Source organism: Chrysochloris asiatica, unplaced genomic scaffold (assembly GCF_000296735.1).
Source record: "Chrysochloris asiatica unplaced genomic scaffold, ChrAsi1.0 scaffold00167, whole genome shotgun sequence".
Lineage (NCBI taxonomy): Eukaryota > Metazoa > Chordata > Mammalia > Afrosoricida > Chrysochloridae > Chrysochloris > Chrysochloris asiatica.
Genome location: NW_006408685.1, coordinates 5,962,810 through 5,987,174, shown reverse-complemented (window position 1 = coordinate 5,987,174; position 24,365 = coordinate 5,962,810).

Sequence of the window (24,365 nt, the reverse complement as noted above, 5' to 3'; positions counted from 1 at the left end):
CAATATGTTATTTTAACCAGGAAAACCATTATGGATATATGTTAAATAGTTGAATGTTTAAAAACATAATAGGAAAACAACAACAAAAATCTGTATTTTTCTCTGTAAAATCTTTTACTTCTAAAAGTGGCCCTTTTTCTTGAAAGAGCAACCACAGTTTTTAGTTTATGTATGTAAGGGACTTTCACATATGGGAATAAAGTACATTTCTTAAGGAATACTTTTGGCAAAATTGGAAGGTGTTCTGTCTTTGACAGACAAGGACTAGTATCACAGAAGTAGAAAGCAGCCCTCCAGTGTTTACCTTGGTTAGAATGTTGCTGTTGTTGGTGGTGGTGGTAAGTGCTCTTGAGTTGGTTCCAACCCATAGTAATCTTGTATAAGGATTCTGAGGAGCTGCTGGTGAGCTTGAATTGCTGACATTGTGGTTAAAACTGACTTTGCAGTCCAGCACATTAACCCACAGTGCCAAACCAAGTTAGAATAGGGAAAGAGAAGTCCTTGGCTTCTCTATCAAATGTAGTGTTCTTAACTGTTTTCTTATCTCTATCCCTGGGAAGTTGGTATATTAGTGCAGCAGTTAACTGTGATCTCTGCTAATAAGATTTGCAAAATTGTAAGTAAGGTATCAACGAACCAGATGCTGGAGTACCGCGCTTTCTCTGTAATAGCTATCTGATCCTTCTTTCCAAGATGCTGCAAAGTCTGTTTGTACTAAAAATGTTAAACTATTACAGTTAACTCTACCATGCATAAGAATCACTTATGAAGTTTGGTAAATTGCAAAGAGAACGGTCATAGAAAAAGAGGAAGACCCTCAAGGAGATGGACTGACACAGTGGCAGCAGCAATGGACTCAAAAATAATAATTGTGAAGATAGCTCAGGACATTGTAGTGTTTCCTTCTGTTGTGTATAGGGTCTCTATGAGTTGCAACAGACTCCAGGGCACCTAATAACAACATTATAGAGAGTAAGTCAGTGTCATTGTTGGCAGAAGGAATAATCTGCATACTTAACAACACCAATGGATTTGTATGTAGGTGGTCCAAGAACCAAATGTGCTGAGGCACTTTTCTAAACTTAAAAACATATATATATATATAAGTTTTTATTGTGAATTGAGTGAAAGTTTACAGGGCAGATCATCAGTTTTACATTAAAAAAATCATACTACGTTTCCTTACAATAGTTATAATCCTCTCCATGTACCATCATTCATTACAATAGTTATAATCCCCTCCATGTACCATCAGTTAACAGCACTTCTCACTATTCATTTTAGCTCTTTTTGTTTTGTTTTGTTTTTAAACACTCAGGCATATATGATAATTTAAACAACCAAAAAGCACATTCTGCAAGTGTGCCTCCTGGTCGCCAGCTCTTAGTCCCTCTCTTTTCATGAATCTAGAGTCTTAAGCTGCTCCCTCTCTCCATGTCCCCATATCTGCCTCCATCTCTGGTGTTGCTGCTTCTCTGGATAAGGTCCCACATTCCGCTCATGCTCTTCTCCCTTGATGGTCTTAGGGTCCTCTGTTTCTGGACTGTAAGATTAACTACTCCCCTGATTTTGTTACAAAACTTCTACTTTTGCAATTGTGACAATCACAATTAGTCATGATAACAATTACTCACTGTTAAGTCATAAGAATCTTATTCCCATCTCTTTTAACCAGACCCATCTAGAAAAGATGAAAACTATGCAATGGGGACTCTATCTTCCCCCACACATTCTTAAACTAAACACCGTCTTGAAACCTTGTAAATCAGTCACTTTGAGGATTTATCACCCCCTCTTTTTAGGTAGCCAATGTCTAAGATGCCCCTCCCTATCTACCCTGAATATGGAGGAGATAACCTTGATACTTGATGTGAAGACTCCTTCCCTCTCTGTTGGTATTTTGAACTACTATCTCCATGAGTGTAGGTCAAGTTCATCACATTGTAGCAATGTGCACTCTTTTCCTGTATCAAAAAGTTTTTTAAAAATCTTCCTCTAGTCGAGATCTGATTATTAAGCCATCAAGACTAGGTCAGATGGGTTCTATCTGCAAGTTTGTGTATTCTTGTGTGTCTCCCCTCACTTCATATCAGCTGGATGCTTCACTTTCAGCTCTAGCCCTCCATTGCTGTGTTCTTGTCCATGGGCACAGGAATTCCCAGGTGTCATGTCACTTTGGATCATCCAGCCCTTCCTCTTCTCTCTCTCATCTCTAGGTCAATGGGAGTCAATGGAATATGGTTGAACATGCTGCCTTCCCCACTTTTCCACTCATCAGTAGACCAATGTGGTCACCAAAAAGCTTACACTCCTGCTCATGTGTTCCCTTTGAGTTTCAGTATTAGACGGGGGTTTGTTCTCAAAGGACTTGATTGCTTGCCTAGACGGCTTCCTGGTGAATAACTTGCTTATTCTTATAGTAGTCAATCATACTGCCATTTTTGTTTTGGGTTTTTCCTGATGACCTTTCTTTGAAGATGTATCTTCTGTCACTCTAGCTGTTCCAGGCTGGTCTACTTGTCCTTTCTGGGGGGAATGTCCCACCTCAGAAGGTTCTGGATGGGCAAGTTGTAGAACCACTTACAAGCTTTCTGTAATCATGTTTCCCAACATTCCTTTCTATCCCACTCAAGTTTCTATTTAAAATATTTGTTTAAATGTTTGAATAGGACCATGGACTGAGGGTCGGGGCTTGATGGCAGATTAGGCAGAAGCATGGTACAGACCTCTGACAGTAGTAACACAAAATACCAGATGAAGCAGGTTCAGAGGCCAGTCCCAGAATTCTGAAGTACATATAAAGGAATGTTTAAAAAGATCAAAGGCTTACTGATAGTGGAATTTGTAGCAGAAGAAAGAAAGTTGGCATTTTCTGATCTGCAACTGCTAGTGAGTGTTGGAGTGATCATCTTTGGCATGATGGAGCAGGATCAGAAGAGCACTCACACCACGGAGGACTGAATGATTTTCAGAGATAAAGGTGTGAATAGTTTTTCCTGTTCATTGGTATCTCACTGTCTGCAAACCTGCATTCTCATGACTACAGGGGGTGCCTGAATGAGCATACGCCCCCCTCATCCCAGAGAGTTCTACTATGCATGCATATGAATCTGATTAGCAAAGACCACAGCACACAGAATCTAAGAAGGGGGAGGAGTCAACAGGAGCTGCTTAAAATGGAACGGTCTCCCAGAATGGCTTCAGCTGGCTGAGCAAGGGGTGTTAAAGTAAAACTTATATTTTGCTACTTTTTTGTGTGTTTCTGTGATTATAGACTGTAGTATCCAATCTCATTTTTTTTTTTGCTGTTATCATTTTATTTTGTTGATTTTCTGGTTCTCCTTTTACCTTGGGCTGAGGTGGAGCTCTTTCTCTCCCTATGTTACTTAAGAAGAGACAGCAATTGTGGTCATATAGCCAAGCTACAATCACACCCTATAAAAACCCCACCATCAAGGCAAGAGTCTGTACACCAGATATACAGTTAAAAACCTGTTAAAGTTACTCTGAGATGAGTAATAATAAAAGTGAATAGGGGAGCCCACCTCATAATCATGTCTACTTGGAGGCAATCAGAAAGTTTAATAATATGTCAGCATACAATCATCTAGTTATTGAAAACACATCTAATTATTGAAGATGCCGAAGAGACAGTCAAAGATTTAGGCATATGTCCAGAAACAAGATAGAGTAACTGAAAAAAAAAAAAAAATGAGCTCCAGGTAGAACTAAACTTTCCATTGAAAAGAGGGCAGGCTTTGGAACTGCCTGAGAAGGAATTCAGGAAAATGATATTGAGGTGTATCCAAATGTCCACAGAGTGATTGAGAAAAATAAGGAAAAAGTCAGGAAAGTGGTACAGGAACAATCAAATAAAATAGAAATAGCATGAAAAACTATTCTAAATGTGCAAAAAGAGGTCCAAATGATTAATAATAAGATATCAGAAATGGATAATACACTGAAAGGGTAAAGGACTCTCCATACTTCTAAGAGTAAAAAGAAAAAGGGATTAAAAACAACCTGAATGAAGTCTAAGATCCATGTGAGACAATATGAAGATGAATAACTTGAGAACTCTTGGCATTCCAGAACAGGAAAAATTACAGAATGCCACAGAGATAGTTTAAGAGCTGCTAGAAGAAAAGTTCCCTAACATTCTGAGAAACTAATAGATAAGCATTCAAGAAGTTCAACAAACCCCAGCAAGGATAGAACTCAAAAGAAAATCACCAAGACATATCATCAAGCTCTCCAAAATGAAAGATAAGGAGAGAATCCTGAAATCAACTAGCGAAAAGAGAAGTGTTACTTACAAAGGCAAGCAAATCGGATTAAGCTCTGATATTTCAGCAGAAACCACGCAGGCAAGAAGGCAATGGTGAGACATATATAAAACCCTGAAGAAAAACAAACAAACAAAACAAAACTGCCAGACAAGAATCATCTACTCAGCAAAACTGTTAATCAAATATCACAGTGTAATAAAAACATTCCAGAATAAACAGAAGCTTAGGGACTTTGTCAAAGACAACCCAGCACAAACAAGAACAAACAAGAACAGGAAAACAAACAAACAAACAAACAAACAAACAAACAGAGATTGACATATGTGACAACACCACCCGGAACTCAGGTAACAGATTACAGACTCTAGAATAGAATATAACTACAAGAATGAATTCAGAGGATCTGGGAGGTCAGTCTATGATAAAAACAATTACAATGTGCAAGAAGGTAAAACTATAGGAACAGAGATCTAGGTGATGAGGAGGTCAGGTAGATTGCAGTGTAAAATAGGTTGGTTGTTATAAATGGAGGAAGAAGTTAATAGAATAAAGAGTAACTTCAATGAAAATTAATACTTCACAGAATACCAAGAAAATGAAAATCCAAGAAGAACTTGGAAACATTAAAAATATGAAGCTTAAGAAAAGATACCCATATGAAAAGAAAAAAAAAAATCTTAGTTGGCTACCAGGGGTGGGAGGTGGGGGGACAGTAGAGCAAAGGTTAGGGGATAGACATATTATAGTTCAGGTGTTGGAGAAACCAGTACACAAGAAGGGGGAGGAGATGGAAGAATAAGGAAGATAAGGTAACACTGAGGCAGATTTGCATGGGCTAAATGAGACAGATTGTTAGTGATATATGCTCAACCTTGGAAAAACAGGGCTCTGTCATACAGGGATTGAGGCATAGTCTGAATGGCTAAATGAGGGAAAATAATGTTAAGATTATTTTATTATGCGAAAGCTGGACAGTGAATAAAGAGGATCGTAGAAGAATTGATGCCTTTGAGTTGTGGTGTTGGAGGAGAATACTGAGGGTGCCATGGACTGCCAAAAGAACCAATAGATCTGTTTTGGAAGAAGTGCAGCCAGAGTGCTCCTTGGAGGCCAGGATGGCTAAGCTTCGTCTCTCCTACTTTGGACATGTAGTCCGGAGGAAACAATCGTTGGAGAAGGATGTCATGCTGGGTAGGGTGGAGGGTCAGAGAAAAAGAGGAAGACCTCCAACGAGATGGATCGGCCAGGTGGCATCATTGATGGACTCGGGGGTGGCAGCGGTGGTGAGGTTGGCCCAGGATCGAACATTGTTTCGTTCTGCTGTGCATGGAGTCGCTATGAGTCGGTTCCGACTCGATGGCACCTGACAACAACAACAACAACAATGTTAAGATGCTTAACTGTATTATGGATGTTGATTTTCCTTGCCTACTATTGTAAAATGGACACTTGAGTGGGATAAAATGATAACAAGAAGTATCAGGAAATATGATTACAGAAAGCTTGCAAGCCTGTCTTTGGCCTATAATTGATTGGAATGCCTAAAAGGTATTGCCTAGTGAAATAGGCTTCTTGCAAAGCCATTGTAGTGTGTAGGACCTTAGGTGGAATCCTAAGCCCCACCCAAAACCTTCTGAGGTGGGACAGTCCCACTTGAAACGACATGCAGACAAACCTGGAACAGCTAGAAGAACAGCAGATCCTTCTTGAAAGAAAGGCTAGCAGGAAAAAAAAAAAATCCCAAACAAAAGCCAAAGTATGATTGGCTTCTTCAAGAACAAACAAGTTGTTCACGAGAGAGCCATCAAGACATGCAATCAAGTCCTTTTAGGACAAACTTCTCTCCAAGACTGAAACTCAAATGGAGTACACTAGCAGGCATGTAAGCTTCCTGGCAACCACGTTGATTTACTGGTGAGTGAAAATGGGGGAAAGGCATCAATGAAGATATGGGCTGAGTTAGATCATGTTCCATAGATTCCCTTCGGTCTGGAGAAGAGAGTGAGAAGATGAAGGGCTGGTTGGATCTGAACTGTGGTAAGATCTGTGGATTTCTGAGCCCATGGATAAAGACCTAGCCTTGGAGTGCTACAGTTGAGAGTGAAGCATCCAGCTGATATGAAGTGAGGGGAGACACACAAGAATGTCCAAACATGTGTACCCATTTGATGTAGCTTAGAAGGCTGATGATCAGAACTCAGCTAGAGATAGATAAATAAATATGATAAAGGAAACTAATATAAATTGTTACAATTTGATGAACTTGACCTATACATACGATGTAATAGCTCAAAATACTAACCGAGAAGGAAGGAGTCTTCACATCAAGCATCAAACAAATCCCCTCTGTAAACACGGTTGATAGGGGTGGGCAACTTAGACTCTGGCTACCTAAAATGAGGGGGGCATAAGGAGGGATTTAGTTTCAGAGTGTGCAGCAGAAGGTAGAATCCCCACTGAAAAGTTTTCATCTTGTCTAGATGGGTCTGGTGAAAGAAGATGGGGATAAGATTCTTATGATTCAACAGTGAGTAACTGTTATCATGACTAACTGCAATTGTCACAACTGTGAAGGTTGAAGTTTTGTAACATAAAGGGGGGAGTAGCTTATCTTACATTCCAGGAACAGAGGCTCTAGGACCATCAAGGGAGAAGAGCATGAGTGGAATGTGGGACTCTATCTGGAGAAACAGAGACTCCAGTGATAAAGGCCAAGGTGTGATGGTTTGGAGAGATTGAACAGCTGAGGACTCTAGACTCAGGGAAAGAGAAAGGCTGTGTGCTGGCGGCCAGGAAGCAGGCTTATAGAATATGTCCTTGGCTTGTTTAAATGATTATATATTCCTGAGTGTTTTTGTATACATCCAAATCAAAACAAAACAAATGGAATAGAAGCAAATGCTATTGAATGGTGATGCATGGAGGGGATTGTAATTATTGCAATGGCGTGAAATATGATAGGATGAGTGCAAAACTGATGTTCTTCCTTGTAGACTATCACTCAATGCACAATAAAAGCATTAGAAACAATAACAAGAAAAATGTTTGACCATCAGTTACTTTGTGTATTCAGCAAAAGCAACTAAAGGGTGTTTTTTTTTTGTTTTTGTTTTTTTTTTTTATAATTGGCTTTACTTTGTGTTTGAAAGTTATTTCCATATTATTATTATTACTATTTTGATGGGGTGGATAAGGCTAGGATGTGAGGGTTAGTGTTTTGAGTATGGCTAGTCTTTGTAGCCTTCAACTTCATTTATTGTTAGGGTTGTGGTTAGGAATAGGGTTAGTGTTAATGTAAGGGTTGTGCTTAGGTTAAGAGTAAGGCTTGATCTAGTTTTAGGGTTACAGTAAAGTCTATTTTTTAATTTTATATTTTCTTGCAATCTGTTTGCTTTCCTCTTCATTTTGAAGTTCTGTAACTCTTTATTCCCTCTTTTTTGTTGTTGCTGTTCTCTGTTTTCAGTCTTACATGTCTGTATTACTTTGCACACTTCTATATATGGGTCCTGGTGTGGCGATATGGGCTAATGTGTCAAACTGCAAAGTCATTTGAATTGTAAGGTCGGTGGTTCAAGCTCACTAGCTGCTCCATGGAAACCCTATACATGGTCTCTGTGGGTTGGAATTGACTCGACAGCATTTCACAACAACAACAATATATGAGTTGGAGTCCTGGTGTGGTGCTGTAGGATAAGCATGTGACCACAAGGTCAGTTTGAACCACAGATCAGTGGTTCAAACTCACCTGCCACATCTTGAAATCCCTGTACAGGGTCGCTATGAGTTAGAACCAACTTGACAGCACATAACAACAATAACATATATGGGTTGGGAATCCTGGTGTGTACCCATAGGATAAGCATTTCACCTCAAGGTCAGTTTGTACCAAAATGTTGGCAGTTCAAATTCACCAACCACCCCTCTAAATCCCTAACAAGGTCACTATGAGTCAGAACCAACTCAACAGCACTTAACAACAACAACATATTAGAGGTTGAGTCTAGATTATATTGTCATGTGTCCTCTACTGTTGGTAATTGTTTCTTTCAGAGTTTTATATATGTTACTCCATTGTTTTCTTGGTTGCATGGTTTTTGCTGAGAAATCAGAGCTTAGTCATACTGGTGTTCCTTTGTAGATGATTTTTTATTATTCATGAGCTCCTGCCCTCAGGATTCTTTCCTTGTCCTTTGTTTTGAAAAGTTTGAAAGGATATAATAATATGTCTTGACTTTTTTCTTTTGGGGTCTATCCTGTTTGGTGTTCATTCAGTTTCTTGAATGGCTATATTTTTGTGTTTAGGGAAGTTTTCTTCCCCAAACTGTTAAACAATATTCTTTTTTTTTTTTTTTTTTGGTGTCTTCCTATTCTGGAATCCTTGATAGTATCCCACATCAATCTTAGGATATCTTCTGACTTTTTTGTTCTTTTTCCTGATTGTTCGTCAATCAGATGAATATGGAAAGATTTTTATTTAAGCTCAGTAATTTGCCTTTCCATTGATCCAATTCTACTTTTTTGCCCTTTCAGTGTATTATCTATCTCTGAATTCATAGGGTTAATCTCCAGGCTTTATCTCTCTCTCTCTCTCTTTATATATATATATGATTCCCATTTTTTCAATTGTCTTATAAATTTGTTTCCTGAATTATTTCATAGTTTGTCTATGTTTTCCTGATACCATTGGTATTTTCTCAGTCTTTCTCACAATCCATTGAAGTTATCTAACTACCAGGTATTTCTGATACCATTTCTGGTGTTATATTTTCTGACTCTTTACTTTGTTCTCTTAATGAGGCATTTTGTCGTTTCTCTGTATAAACTGGAATCGCATATCTTCTCTGTGACAATGTGGTGTTGTAGATTTATTTAGTTGGTGATTGTATATTGATGTATTATCAGGAACTCATCTCTTGTATCCTGGCGATATGGTAGAAACCGGAAGTGTGAATGCAGTTAGTTCTCTGTTCACTGCTTTTGTAGTGTAGTTCAGGGCAGGGTCACAGGCCTCCAGAAGAAAGGTGATATGCCAGGCATCTGGATGATATGCCAGTTCCTATGGAAGAGAGTAAACAGAGTACAAGAGTAAAATAAAACACAACACAAATGATGGATCTTTATTATGATATCTGCATTCAGGATGTTTTATAAAAAGAGTTGATTTCCTTTTTCTCTTGAAAGTGTTGTGTCATTTATTTTATATATATATAATTTAACTGTAAAATAATTATTAAAAAAAACTTTGTTGTTATTGTTCTTAAGTGTCATCGAGTCAGTTCTGACCCATAGCAACCCCGTATAGGGTTTCTACAGAACAGCTGGTAAGCTTTAACTGCCGACTTTGAGGTTCAAACCAACTTTGCAGTCTAGCGCATTAACCCACAGTGCCACAGTGACTCCAGCCATCACATTAAGGGTAAATTAAATGTTTAACCAAATATAGCAGGCTAATGTTTAAGCTGATAACTCTGTATGGCTTGCAAATGATTTTATAAATGCTGGCAGAAAAAAGTTTCTGCACCCTGGCCTAGGGAAGCAATGGTAGATGAGCTGAAGGCAAGCAGGAGCTGGGCTCTGAAGCACCAAAAATGGAGGAGGAGCAGTTCAAGGAGAAAGGCTGTTGGGAAAAGACTGAGGGCAGGCACTATTGGAAGGGAAAATCTGCACATGGGGCTGCACCATGGGGGCCAGAGAGAGGCTATGGCTCCTGGGAAGGCACCTGGATGTTACTCCAAAAGCAAAGGGAGCCTCTGTAATGTTCCAGCAGTAAGTCATATGATTCACTGTTTCATGCAGTGCTTCACTAGCTGTGATTGTGACAAATCCCTACCCTTTTCTGAAATGAGTCCTCCATTAGTAACATCAGAATCCCTTCCTCACAGGCATGTTGTGTGGAGGAGAGACATGTTAGGAAGCATGTCATAGACTAAAAAACACTCAATGAATACTAGCTTTTGTCATCCAGATGGTTTAAATCAGACTGAGAGTCAAATTAGATATTGTTGCTGACTGCTGTCCAGTCAGCTCCCAACTAACAATAACCCCAAGCACAGCAGAAGAAAACAATGCTGGGTCTCTCCATCCCCATGATCAGCTGACTTTGGGAAAATAAATAATAAAACTTTAGGAACACATTTTATGCATGGAATTGCACGTGCCCTACTGAACAGACATTGCAGATGAGTTATTAGCATTTGTGACACTGAAGTGAGGATAATACAGAATTCTCTTTATAGATACTGTACTTTGAAGACGTATCAGACTGTATTAAGGACATCTTGCTGGGCATTACAATTCTTCCTACCACACTTCAGGCAAATGTAGTGGGCAATTTTGTTGCAGAGTTTGAAATTCTTAAGGGAAAGGTGAAATGGAAATGTTTGGTCTAAGTGAGTAATAATAGAGCTGATGTGGGTATTGGCAATTTCATAATGCCAGCTTGAGACTAGTGAAGCTCACATGGGTTCAGTGTTATTTCAGTGCACTAAAACATTGCGAACCACTGTAATTTATCTTTGTGAGGTCATCAATTACTACTCACATACATGTTAAGAGTCTAGTGCTTCTTATAGTTTTTTGAAGGATGTGTGTTTTTGTTTTTTTTTTTCCTGGAAAAAAAAAAATAAGATGTGTGTGAAAAAAATTATCCTGTCTTCTGACTTTCAAAAGGTTACTTAAGGTTATCGTACAAGTGTGTCAACCATTTATAAGGCTAGAGAGATCTGTTGTTTCATAAACATTTAATTTGTTCTGGGATATGGTGTCTGTTCTACCTTGTTCTTACACTATACTTCCAATGGACATGCTACCTTTCTTAAAACAGTTCTCTATTACTTGGGGACTTTTGCTTTTGCTTATCCCTGCATGTATCTCCAGTGGTTAATACAATACTGAACACACACACACACACACACACACACACACACAGAGCAAGTGCTCAGTCCTTGCATGCTGATTGGCCCATCAGTACAGCAACACTCAGTGAAAACATCTGTGTATTAACTTTTCTAGTTGAGAAAGTCTCATGACTTCAGTTGTTTTCAAGTTGGCTAGTCCCCAGTAATAAGGAGCTCTGGTAGCGTAGTGGTTACGAATCGGGCTGCGAACCTTAAGGTCAGCGGTTTGAAACTACCAGCTGCTCCGCGGGAGAAAGATCAGGCTTTCTACTCCCGTAACGATTTACACCCTCGGAAACCCTGTATAGGGTCGCTATGGGTCGAAACTGACTCGACGGCACTTAACAACAACAACAAGTTCCTAGTATTATCAATATTGCCACCTGATAATATGACCTAATATTGAACATTTCAATCAGTATTAATCAAGTGGTTTTATGGAACTTTGTTTTTAGAACAAAATTATCATTGAAATGTGCAATAAAATAGCTAATATCTTTTAAGAAGTATATTATTGATATTTTGGGCAAGGGTGTGGATGGAAATGGGGATCATAATTTTTCCTTGTGAGGAACTGCCACAAACAATGCAAGATGTTTAATATCCTGGCACCTGCCTACTAACTGCCAGCAATGATCTCCAGTTGTTGTGATATAAAAGATACTTCTACACATCTTTTTGCTACCTGGAGGCAAGTGAAGTCAGCCTTTGGTTAGGATCCACTGAGTCAGTGACTTAGTACTAATATTTATTCAACATTCATTTATGGGAGTGCCTACTATGTTTTAAATCTGTTCTAGGAAGTTAGAAGAATAAAAACAATGAATTTATACAATCTCTAATTTCAACTATTTTTAAGACTCATAGGGAAATAACAAATAAGTACAACAAAAAGTGAAAAATGAGAAAAAAAAAACTGAGATTAATACTTAGAGGTAGAGTTTTCACAATTAGATGGTGAAGAAGATTTAGGGAGTATGGAGTAACATTAATAAAGCACAGACATAAGATAACGTAGGATATTGACAGGAATATAAATAACGTGTCTCATTTGGAATGGAAGAATTTTGGTATAAGAGAAATTAGAAATGGTGCCAGACTATGGAAGACCATGAGATTCAAATAAGAGTTTTAAGATTTTACATTATGAATAGTGAAGAGTCATGGAAAGATTTTGATAGAAAGAAGGAAATAAGTTAGAACACTGATGAAATTTTTGAGGAAACATTATTACTATAGTCTAGATATTAGATAATGAAAATAACCTTAGATAGTACATCAAAAACAGGAAACAGAAATAGATTTTTTGCTATTTAGACAGCTGAAAAGGTGCCAATGAGCAGTTTGTTGTGCAAAACTAAGATCTTTTCTGTAGATCAAGTATAGCAAACTTACTAAGTTTTTGAGTCCATTACCAGTTAGTGTCTATTCTGTCTACAGCAGTATGGCAAAAATAACTGTGAAACTGGATCCTAGATTTATAAGAGATCCATGGTACATTAATGATATTTGGCATGGGAATATGGTTCTGGAGTAAAAGGAAAAATGAAAATGTTTTAGATCAAATAAGAATCTAAGGCAGCTATCAGAAATAGTGAGATGCATTTGAGCCAACTGATAAGTCACTAGAAAGTGTTAAATTTTATTCATGCTTAGTATTGAAAGATAAATTGGTCCTATAGCCTTTTCAACAATATCTGCATGCATGGATTACAATTTATTAACAAGTAATGTCTCCCAAAGAAAAAGAATATAGCTTATGTAGAAAATGTGAATTGTCAGAGGTTTCACAGCCTGATAAAAGTAAGGAAGGCGTTTAGGTAGCATAGTGGTTACGAGTCAGGCTTCTAACCTCAAGGCCAGCAGTTTGAAACTACCAGCTGTCCTGCAGGACAAAGCTGAGGCTTTCTGCTCCCGTAGAAAACTTATACAGAGTCGTTATGAGTCAGAATCGACTCCATGGCACATAGCCACCAACAACCACCACCATGGGTTTCTAAGCCAATTTATTTAACTATTTGTTAATAGTTAAAGCTGTGTTCAAAGGTAATTTGTTATATTTAAATATTTAATTTTGTCGCTTATCTTTTTATTTATGTTTCATCTGTTTTCTGGTTTGCTGAATGAATTTCTAATAGCAATGGATTCTGAAGTGCTGTTTAATCATGCAATCTGAACTCTAGAAATTCTTCTTTGCTCCAAACACAAAAAGAAAATTTGAAGTTAAAATTATACAACCATTTACAACGCCTGAAATTTACATTATATTTATTTGCTTGTTTGGGGTTATGACATGGTGGAAGATGGAGTGAGCATTTTTTTTTTTTTTTTTTCTGGGGTGGGTGGGACAGGGTCAGGGAGCAGGGATCATAAACTACTATTTTAACTGCTTTGGGAGTTATTGTCAGATTCCCTGAATATGGTCCTCCAAGGATGTAAGTTTATTGTTGTTATCATTTTGTTTGTTGATTTATTGGTTTTCTTTTCATTTTCTTTGTTGCTGTTGCTTTAATGCTTACTAAATCTTTCTGATTTTCTTCTTTTTTATTTTGATATGAATGCATTTTAACTTTCTTTGAGGTAACCTTTAATTTATTAATTTCTTCCCCTGTTTGAAACAGTCTGTTTTATCTTAAAATTTACTTGACTAAAGGAGCTCTAGTAGAGTAGTAGTTACGAATCGGGCTGCAAACTTCATGGTCAGCAGTTCGAAACTACCAGCTGTTCCACGGGAGAAAGATGAGGCTTTCTGCTCCTGTAAAGATTTACAGCCTCAGAAACCCTGCACAGGGTCACTATGAGTCGGAACCGACTCCACGGCACATAACAACAACAACAACAACAACAACAACCTATTCTTTTGGATGATCTGTATTTATGTTATTCCTTCTTTTTGCTTTTAGTTGTCTTCATTATACATTTATATATCTAGTTTCATATTTTAAGTCATGTAGGTTTGTTTCACTTTTAATACTTCTGTATCCGAATTGAGTTTCAGATGGTGTTATCTAGTTTGTTAATCTTAACTTGTTTGCTGTTGTTGCCTCTCAGTTTAAAGAACACCCTTTAGTATTTTTTGTAAGCTTGCTTTGGTAATTATAAATGCCTTTAATTTCTCTTTGTCTGCAAATGTCTTTATTTAATCTTCATATTTGAGGGACACTTATCTCCAAATATCTGTATTTCATCATCATATTTGAGGGATACCTTTGCTGGGTATATGATTCTTGGTTGGCAAGAGTTTTAGGTATGTCACTCCATTGTCTTCTTGCCTGTATGGTTTCTATTGAGAAATCAGAGCTTAGCGTTATTGGTTCACCTTTGTAGGTTACTTCATTTTTCTTAAGCTGCTCTCAGTATTTTTTCCTTGTCTTTGTTTTTGGCAAGTTTGATTATGATGTGTCCTGATGGTTTTCTTTTGGGACCTGTCCTGTTTGATGTTACTTCATCTTCCTGGATCTCTATCTTCTCATCTTTCATAAGGTTAGAGAAGTGTTCTTCCAAAATTGTTCAGCAATTTTCTTTGTGTATTTAGTCTCTTCCTATTTTGGAATTCGGATCACCCATATGTTACTCATTTTCATGAATAACAGGAATCTTAGGGTTTTTTGTTTTGTTTTTCCTTCTTTTTTCTTATTGTTCTTATAGTTTACTTGTATTAAGAGATTTATATGCAATCTCACTAATTCGAGCTTCCATTGATTCAAATCTACTCTTTTGTCTTTTCAATGTATTGCCCATTTCTGAACTGTTAGTTTCAATCTTCTAAATTTCTATTTCTAGATTTTGTATTGTTTCAAAATGTTCATGTATTTTATCTGACTGTTCTTATAGTGTTTTTTTGATATTTGTAAAGTTTTTTCTGTGTTATCTTTATTTTCCTCAATCTTTCTTTCAGTCCACTGAAAGTATCTAAATATCTCTTTTGTAAATTCCCTCCATAGTAGTCCTATTACTCTGTTTTCTTTAGAAACATTTTCTAGCTCTGAATCTTGGACAGCTATTTGAGCTTCTCATTTCTTCATGTGAACGCAATTGTCTGCTTTCTCTGAGCCATTGCAATGTCATTGCATTTGTATTTAATTTATGATTGGTGTATTCTTAGGTTCTTAACAACTGCCTCCTAGTGGGTGTAATAAGAGAATGGAAGCCTGGGCCCAGTTCTGCATTCAATATTCATGTAACTTAATATAGGGTGTGTTTGGTTGGTGTCGGCTGCTGATCAGTTGGTATAGGAGCTTGTATTGATTATTTCCCCATGGGTCAAGCCACAGACAATATGGTTGTTGCTTTCATGTTGGGCAAGAAGAGAAAATGCACACACACACACAAATAAAATAAAGCAAGCAATAAAATAGTAGTGAAAAAGAAAATAATAAAGAGGAAACAAAATAAAAGAATATAATATGTGAGATGCAAAAAGAAGGGCAATAAAATAGTTACAGGAGAGAAAATTAGTAATAATAAAATACAAGACAAAACCAGAGAGAGGGAATATGAAAAAATGAAAGAGACTATGGAGTAGCAAAGAATGATAAAAAAAAAAAAAAGACACAAAGAAGAGGAATAAATACAAAAATAGAAACAGAAGAAAAGAAGAAAAACTGAAAACAGAGACAGAAAAATTAAAAGGAAGGGAAGGGACAGAGAAAAAGAAGAAAAATAAAGAAAAACAATCAAAGGAGATTAAAAATTCAGTTAGGTAACCATGGTGACATTATTTAATTCATCAAAATTTAGTTTTCACAACTTTAAATTGAAGAAAAGAATAATTCATGCATCCTAGGGTGATTTGGGCAATTAAGTGTTGTAAGTAAAACAGTCAGGCATTATGTGTCATGTAAAAATGCTATTGTTATTTTTATTTGTCTTATAACTTTGTATATTATTTCTTAAGTAGTTGAGAACAAAATTAAACTTTATAATTAGCCAATAAATAAATAAATGTACAGTGCCTGTACTTCATCTAGAGAGAAGTAAACTCTGGATAGCTCTTGTTAATCAAGGAGCTCACGGGTTAATGGGAAGGATATCCAGTGCTCCTTGCCCTAAATGGAGTTCTTATATGATTGGTGTCACCAGTGGCTACCACCAACCAGAGAGGCTTTCACCAGTTAAAGGTTGATCAGGTGGCTCCACAAGCTCTTTATATCTGAAACACAGCCTGCTTAAATCCAGCCACCAAGGCAGCACAATTGATGCCCTCTTCACTCTGTCAGGGTCCACTACCTCATGGCTATAAACTCCTGAACTGCAGGATGAAGGTGGAGATTTTGACACGTTTGGTCACCAGGGGAGCATGAAGAATAAGAAAGAATTAAACCTTTCTTTTTGTAAGTCTTAAGTGTGAATTTGTGCTGTCAGACTGTGTTTTGTCTACAAAGTTGACAGCAAAATTTCAAAATGACCACACTGTGTCTGGGTGGGAGAATCTTCACCAGATTTTCTTCCTCCTATGCTGACCCTACTCAACTTATCCTCCCAGTGTTTGATCCACTTCTCCAACCTTTCCTCTGAAACACATGGTTCTGGAATTACCAGCTGTGTGTGTTTTGTTTGGTCTCCCTTATCTTTGTTGTAGCGGGTTTGAGTAGTGTATCTGCCTTGTCCACCATCTTGGTTCCTCTCCTGTTGAATCTTTCTGTTGTTTTTCTGTTTCATTTATTTTTGCTTTTTTACTTATTATTTCTTTTCTTCTGTTGACTGTAGGCATATTTTGCTCTTTTTTTAATTGTTAGAGTTGTTGGGTTAAGAGGTTGTTTTAGTTCTTTCCTCTTTTTTGAATGTGTGCATTTATTACTATAAATTGTCCTCTAAGCACTTCTTTTCTGTGTCCCAAAGGTTTCAGTATGCTGTGTTTTCATTCTTGCTTGATTCAAGGAAGTAGTTTTTTATTTAATATATTTTGAAGTACTTTTAAAGCAGGATGTTTTTTAGTTTTTATTTATTTGATTTTTTCATTGATTTCCCTATTGTTTATTTCCATTTTTATAGCATTGCTTTCTGAGAAGAAGTTGTGTAGTATTTTGATGTTTTCAAATTTATTGAGCTTTGCTTTGTGGTCTGGCATATGATTCTATTGTGGAAAAGAATAGATATTGTGTTTTTGTAAGGTAGAGTGCTCTGTATATATCTATGAGGACAAGTTGGTTGATTGTGTTGTTTAGTTCTTCTTTGTCTTTGTTGAGATTTTTTTCTAGTTGTTTTGTCCTTCATCAAAAACAGAATGTGAAAATATCCTGCAACTATTATAAATTTGCCTATTTCTCCTCAATTCTGTTAGAGCTTGATCCATATATTTTGAAGCTTTTTCACTGGGTACATGGATATTATCATTATGACTTCTAGTTCAATTGATCCTTTAATCATGATGTAATGTCATTTGAATCATTCACGAAGATTTGCCTTAAAGACTATTTTATCAAAAGCAATGAAAGTGACACGCCACTCATGATCATTTTTTGTTGCAGTTTGTTGTTGTTGTTGTTAGGTGCCATCGAGTCCGTGCCAACTCATAATGACCTTATTCACAGCAGAACGAAACACTGCCCGATCCTGGGCCAACCTCACTATCATTGCCACTCTTGAGCCCATTGCTGCTGCCACTTTGCCAATCCATCTCATTGGGAGTCTTCTTCTTTGCCTCTGACCCTCCACCCTTCCAAACATGATATCCTTCTCCAGCAACTGGTCCCTCCTGACAATATGTCCAAAGTTTGAGAGACTAAGTTTGGCAATCCTGGCCTCCAAGGAGCACTCTGGCAGCATTTCTTCCAACACAGATCTGTTGGTTCTTTTGGAAGACCGTGGTGCTGTTGTTGTCAGGTGCCATCGAGTCAGAACTGACTCATAACGCCACCATGCACAGCAGAATGAAACAATGTCAGATCCTGAGCCAACCTCACTACCGCTGCCACACTTGACGCCATCAACGATGCCACCTGGCTTATCCATCTCGTTAGGGGTTTTCCTCTTTTTCTCTGACCCTCCATCTTACCCAGCATGACATCCTTCTCCAGCGACTGTTCCCTCCTGACAATATGTTCAAAGTATGAGAGACGAAGCTTAGCCATCCTGGCCTCCAAGGAGCACTCTGGCTGCACCTCCTCCAAAACAGATCTATTGGTTCTTTTGGCAGTCCTTGGCACTTTTAGTATTCTCCTCCAACACCACAACTCAAAGGCATCAATTCTTCTACAATCTTCCTTATTCACTGTCCAGATTTTGCATCCATATGAGGTTATTGAAAATACCATGGCTTGGGTCAAGCGCACCTTAGTCCTAAAGCTGACATCTCTGCTCTTCAACACTTTAAAAAGTTCGTGTGCAGCAGATTTGCCCAATGCAATACATCGTCTGATCTCTTGACTGCTGCTTCCACGAATGTTAATAGTTGATCCAAGAAGAAAGTAGCCCTTGACCACTTCAATCCTTTCTCCATTGATAAGAATGTTGTCTATTGGTCCAGTGGTGAGTATTTTTGTTTTCCTGCCATTGCGATGCAACCCATACTGAAGGCTGTGTTCTTTGTTCTTCATCAGAAAATGTTTCTTGGCAGACCATGGCACGTTCAATATTCTCCTCCAGCACCATAACTCAAAAACTTCAATTCTTCTAAGGTATTCCTTATTCACTGTCCAGCTTTCATATGCATATGAGGTTATTGAAAATACCATGGTTGGGTCAGGCGCACCTTAGCCTTCAAGCTGACATCTTTGCTCTTCAACACTTTAAAAAGTTCTTGTGCAGCAGATTTGCCTAATGCAATACATCGTTTGATTTCTTGACTGCTGCTTCCATGAGTGTTGATAGTTGATCCAAGAAGAATGAAGTCCTTGACAACGTCAATCTTTTCTCCATTGATAAGAATGTTGTTTATTGGTCCAGTGGTGAGAATTTTTGTTTTCATTACATTGAGATGCAATCCATACCGAAATTACTTCATCAGTAAATGTTTTAAGTCCTTCTCATTTTCAGCAAGCAAGGTTGTATCATCTGCATATTGTAGGTTGTTAATGAGTCTTCCTCCAATCCTGATGCCATGTTTTTCTTCATATAACCCAGCTTCTTGGATTATTTGCTCAGCATACATGTTGAATAAATATGGTGAAAGAATACAACCCTGTCACACACCTTTCTTATTTTTAAACCATTCAGTGTTCCCATGTTCTGTTCGAAACTGCCCTTTGGTTCATGTACAGATTCCTTATGGGAACAATTAAGTGTTCCAGAAAGCTCATACTTTGCATTGTTGTCCATAGCTTGTCATGATCCACACAATTGAAAGCTTTTGTGTAGTCAATAAACTACAGGTAAACATCTTTCTAATATTCTCTGCTTTCAGCCAAGATCCATCAGACATCAGCAATGATATCCCTCGTTCCATGGCCTCTTCTGAATCCAGCTTGAAGCTCTGGAAGTTCTCTGTTAATGAAATGCTTGCAGCCATTTCTGTATCACTTTTAGTAAAAGTTTACTTGCAAGGCATATCAAAGATAGTGTCTGATGATTTCTGTATTCTATTGGGTCACCTCTCTTTGGAATGGGCACAAATATGGATCTCTTTCAATCAGTTGGCTAGATAGTTGTCTTCCAAATTTCTTGGCATAGGTTTGTGAGTGCCTTCTGTGCTGCCTCACTTTCTTGAGAGATTTCCATTTTTATTCCATCAGTTCTTGGTGCCTTGCTCTTTTCCAATTCCTTCAATGCACCTTGGACTTCTTCCTTCAGGATCATTGGCTCTTGATCATATGCTACCTCTTGAAATGGTTGAATAGCCACCATTATCTTTTGATACAGTGACTCTGTGTATTCCTTCCATCTTTTCTTGATGCTTTATGCATCATTCAATAATTTGCCCAGAGAATCTTTCAATAACGAAAGTCGAGGCTTCATTTTTTTTCCTTCAGTTCCCCCAGCTTGAGAAATTCTGAGCGTGTTCTTCCTTTTTGGTTTTCTGACCCCAGATCTCTGCACATTTTGTTGTAACATTTGGCTTTATCTTCTCGAGCTGATCTTTGAAATTTTCTGTTCAGTTCTTGTACATCCTCATTTCTTCCATTTGCTTTAGCATCTCTGTGCTGGAGAGCAAATTTCATTGTCTCATCTGACATCCATTTTGACCTTTACCTTCTTTCTTGTCTTCTTAATGACTTTTTGCTTTCTACCTGTATGATGTTCTTGATGTCATCCCACAAGTCTTCTGGTCTTCGGTCTTTAATGTTTAATGTATCAAATCTGTTCTTCCGAATATCTCTAAATTCATGTGGGATATATTCAAGGTCATATTTTGGCTCTTGTGGACTTGGTTTCATTTTCTTCAGCTTTAGTTTGAATTTGCATTATTAGCATTTGATGGGCTGTTCCACAATCTGCCCCTGGCCTTATTTTGACTGATGATATGGAGCTTTTCCATCGTCTCTTTCTGCAGATGTAGTCAATTTGATTTCTGTGTATTCCATCTGGTGATTTCCATGTGTATTCCATGATTTCTCTTATGCTGTCTAAAGAAGGTATTTTAAATGAACAAATTATTGATTTTGCAGAATTCTATCATATGATCCCCAGCATCATGTCTGTCACCTAGGCCATATTTTCCAACTACTGTTCTTTTCTCTTTGCTCCCAACCTTTGCATTCCAATCACCAGTAGTGATCAGTACATCTTGATTGCATGTTTGATCAATTTCAGATTGAAGAAGTTGGTAGTATTCTTCTATTTCATCCTCACTGGCTTTAGTGGTTGGTGTGTATATGTGAAAAATAGTTGTATTAACGGGTCTTCCCTATAGTTGAATGGATATTATCCTATCATAGACAATGTTGTACTTTATGGCTGATCTGGATATGTTCATTTTGACAATGAATGCAACACCATTCCTCCTCAATTTGTTATTTCTGACATAGTAAACCATGTGATTGTCTGATTCAAAATGGCCAATTTCAACATGGCCAGTGGTCCATGTCAGCTCACTAATGCCTAAGATGTTGATGTTTATGCATTCCATATGATTTTTGACAATTTCTAATTTTCCTAGATTCATACATTGTACATTCCATGTTCCGATTATTGATGGATATTTACAGCTGTTTTTATTCATTTTGAATTGTACCCCTTCATCAAATGAAGGTCCCTAGGACTTTACTGCCTCAGGCTTTACTCCATTTGAGTCATCACAGTCTATTCTACTTTGAGGAGGTAGCTCTTCCCCAGTCGTATTTTGAGTGCCTTCCAATCTGAGGGGCTAATTTTCTGGCACTATATCTGATAGCGGTTCTCTGTTATTCATTAGATTTTCAGTGACTAAATATTCGGAAGTAGTTCTTCACTCTTTCTTCCTAGTCTGTCTTCATCTGGAAGCTCATCTGAAACCTGTCCAGCATGGGTGAGTCTGCTGGTATTTAAAATACAAGTGGCATAGCTTCCAGAGTTACAGCAACTCACAAGCCACCACAGTATGATAAACTGACAGACGTGTTGTGGTTTATTGCAGTTAGCTTGATATATTTTTCCATCCTTTGATTTTAGTCTATTTTTGTGTTTGTGTGTAAGGTGTGTCTCTTGTAGACTGCTTATTCATGGTTTCTGTTTTCTTATCCATTCTGCTATTCACTGCCTTTTGATACATGTATCTAATCCATTTACATTCAGTGTAATTATCAATAGATATAAAATGATTGCTATCACTCTCCTGTGTATGTTTGTGTGGGAAGTGGGGGTGGTGGTGGTACTGGTTTCTTTGTTTCAGATAATTTTTTGTGCGGAGTTCATTTTGTATATTTTCTTTCTATTTTATTTTTCCTGTTATTTTATTGTTTAATAAAGTTTTATGATTTTCTGCTTTTTTTATTTTGAGGGTTTATTGTTAACTGCTGTCAAGTCAGTTACAATTTATAGCGATCTTATATAAGGTTGCTGAGGGGTGGCTAGTGGTTTTGAACCAATGATGTTGTGGTTCAAACTGACCTTGTGGTCCAGTGCTTATCCTGCATCACTACACCAGGACTCCATTTTAAAGGTAAGGCTCATTAATATAATTTTATGTTTCCTTGTTATGTATTCATTTTTCCAAGTTTAAAAGTCTATTTTTTTTTTTTTGAAATCTACTTGACTTCTTCATTAAGAAGTTCTAGAACTACAGTATTCCTTCCTTCTTTTTACTTTGTAATTGTATTCATTACAAATTTATGTCGCTGCTTTCCTGTTTTTAGTCATGTAGGTTTGTATAGCTATCAATGCTTCTGTATCTGAATTAACTTCTGATTGGTGTTATCATGCATGTTAATCTCACGTTGTTTTCTGCTGTAGTTGATTCTCTGTCAAAATAATTCCCTTTAGTAATTTTTGTAAAGTTTGTTAAACTTTTATAAATTCTCTAAATTTGTTTATTTGGAAATGTCCTAAATTTTTAAGTGGTATCATAGTGTCTAGTGTGGCAGCGGTAGTGAGGTTGGCCCAGGATCAGACATTGTTTCTTTCTGCTGTGCATGGGCTCACTATGAGTCGGTTCCGACTCAATGGCACCTGACAACAACAACAACAATATCGGAGGGAAATTTTTGCTAGTAGATGAATATTGAGAAATTTGTCTTCAAACTCACTAACTTGGCCTTCCATTTATTCAGTTCTACGTCTTTGTTTTTTCAATGTATTATGTATTTCTGAAATCTTAGTATTTATCATCTGGATTTATTTTTGTTGTTTTTGTATGGTTTCTAATTTTTCATCTTTTATTAGTTCACTCTTTTAAGTGTTTTCCTGATCTTTGAAAATTTTGTCTATGTTTTCTTTGATTTCATTTGCAACTTTCTCAGTCCTTCTCTCAATTAATTGAAGGTACCTAAATATCAGTCTCTTTTAATTCCTTACCTGGTAGTTCCAATAACATTTATTCTCAAGTATGTTTTCTGGTTCTGTATTTTCATCTCTTGTCAGAGCCACTCAGTCTTGTTTTTTTTTGTGTGAAGTGAAATTTTCTATTGTTTCCAAGTTATTGTGATGTCATTATATTTGTATTTAATTTATGATTGTATGCTGGTATTTTCTTATCACTCATCCTCTGTCACCTGGTTGGAGTGATAAAGTATATGCACAATTTTCTGTTCTCTGTTTGTGTAGAACATCTTGGGGCAGGTTCGACTGATTTATCATTGATCAGGTGGCACAGGAGCAACCAGTAGATTGCACCCAGCACTGGGGCTACAGAAGGTAGATGTGTGGCTTGCCACATGTGCACTGTTGGTGTGTCCTGTCAGGTGAGACCAGGAAAAAATAAGAAGAACAAAATACAACAAAAACAAGAACAGCAGCAAAAATTTTTAAAACAAGCAGCAACAAGAAAAAATAATTTTAAAAGTAAAAGTGGCAGTAGGAAAAAAATACAAGGGAAGAGCAAATGTAAAAGAGGGAGTGAGGACAAAAAAGAAAGAGAGAGTTGGATAAAAAAAATCAAGAATAGTAAAAAAGAAAGATGAACAGGAGGGGGAAAAGAAAAAAAGGAAAGAAAATATAAAGGAAAGCCAAGAAAGAAAGGATATAAAAACAAGGGAAGGAAGAGAAAAAAATAAAAGAAAGGAGAAAACTGGCTGTGGCAGGATTCAGAAATTATAAAACTGTGGGGAATAGGGTAGCTGGTATGGATTGGCACCCTCTGTCAGTTAATGAGTTCACAAGAGTGTGGTAGGGATGAAGGGTTGGAGTGCTTGTCCTAGATGGAGTTCCTAATAGTCTAGGTGTTGTCTGGGTTGAGCACCAGATACAGAAATAATTCATTCTGGCTTAGAGGGTGGCTGAGGTCAGGGTCCTTGTTCCCAGAAGTAATTATTTCAGGCCAAGATAGAAGCTGGGGGCAGGGTGGTTGATTATGGAAGGAGTTCTTGCTTGCGCAGGGGGTGGATGGCTAGGGATCTTGAACTGCTTGTTTTGTTGGTCTCATGAGGCAGCGTTCCTTGCCTCTAGATGCAGGTGTGGTACTCTTGGTTCCAGATCCTAGGGTGTGTGTCTCCAACTTCAGGTAGAGCAGGGTCTTTGAGAGAAAGGTGTTACCATGCATTAGGTGTATGAAAGTTGCTGCTGGCCATGCTTCTGGTCACCAAAAGGATGAGGAACAAGGGAGAAGTACACCTTTCTTGTTAGCTGCCACTGGTGTGTGCCTATGTGTCTTGTGGCCGCTATCTCAATC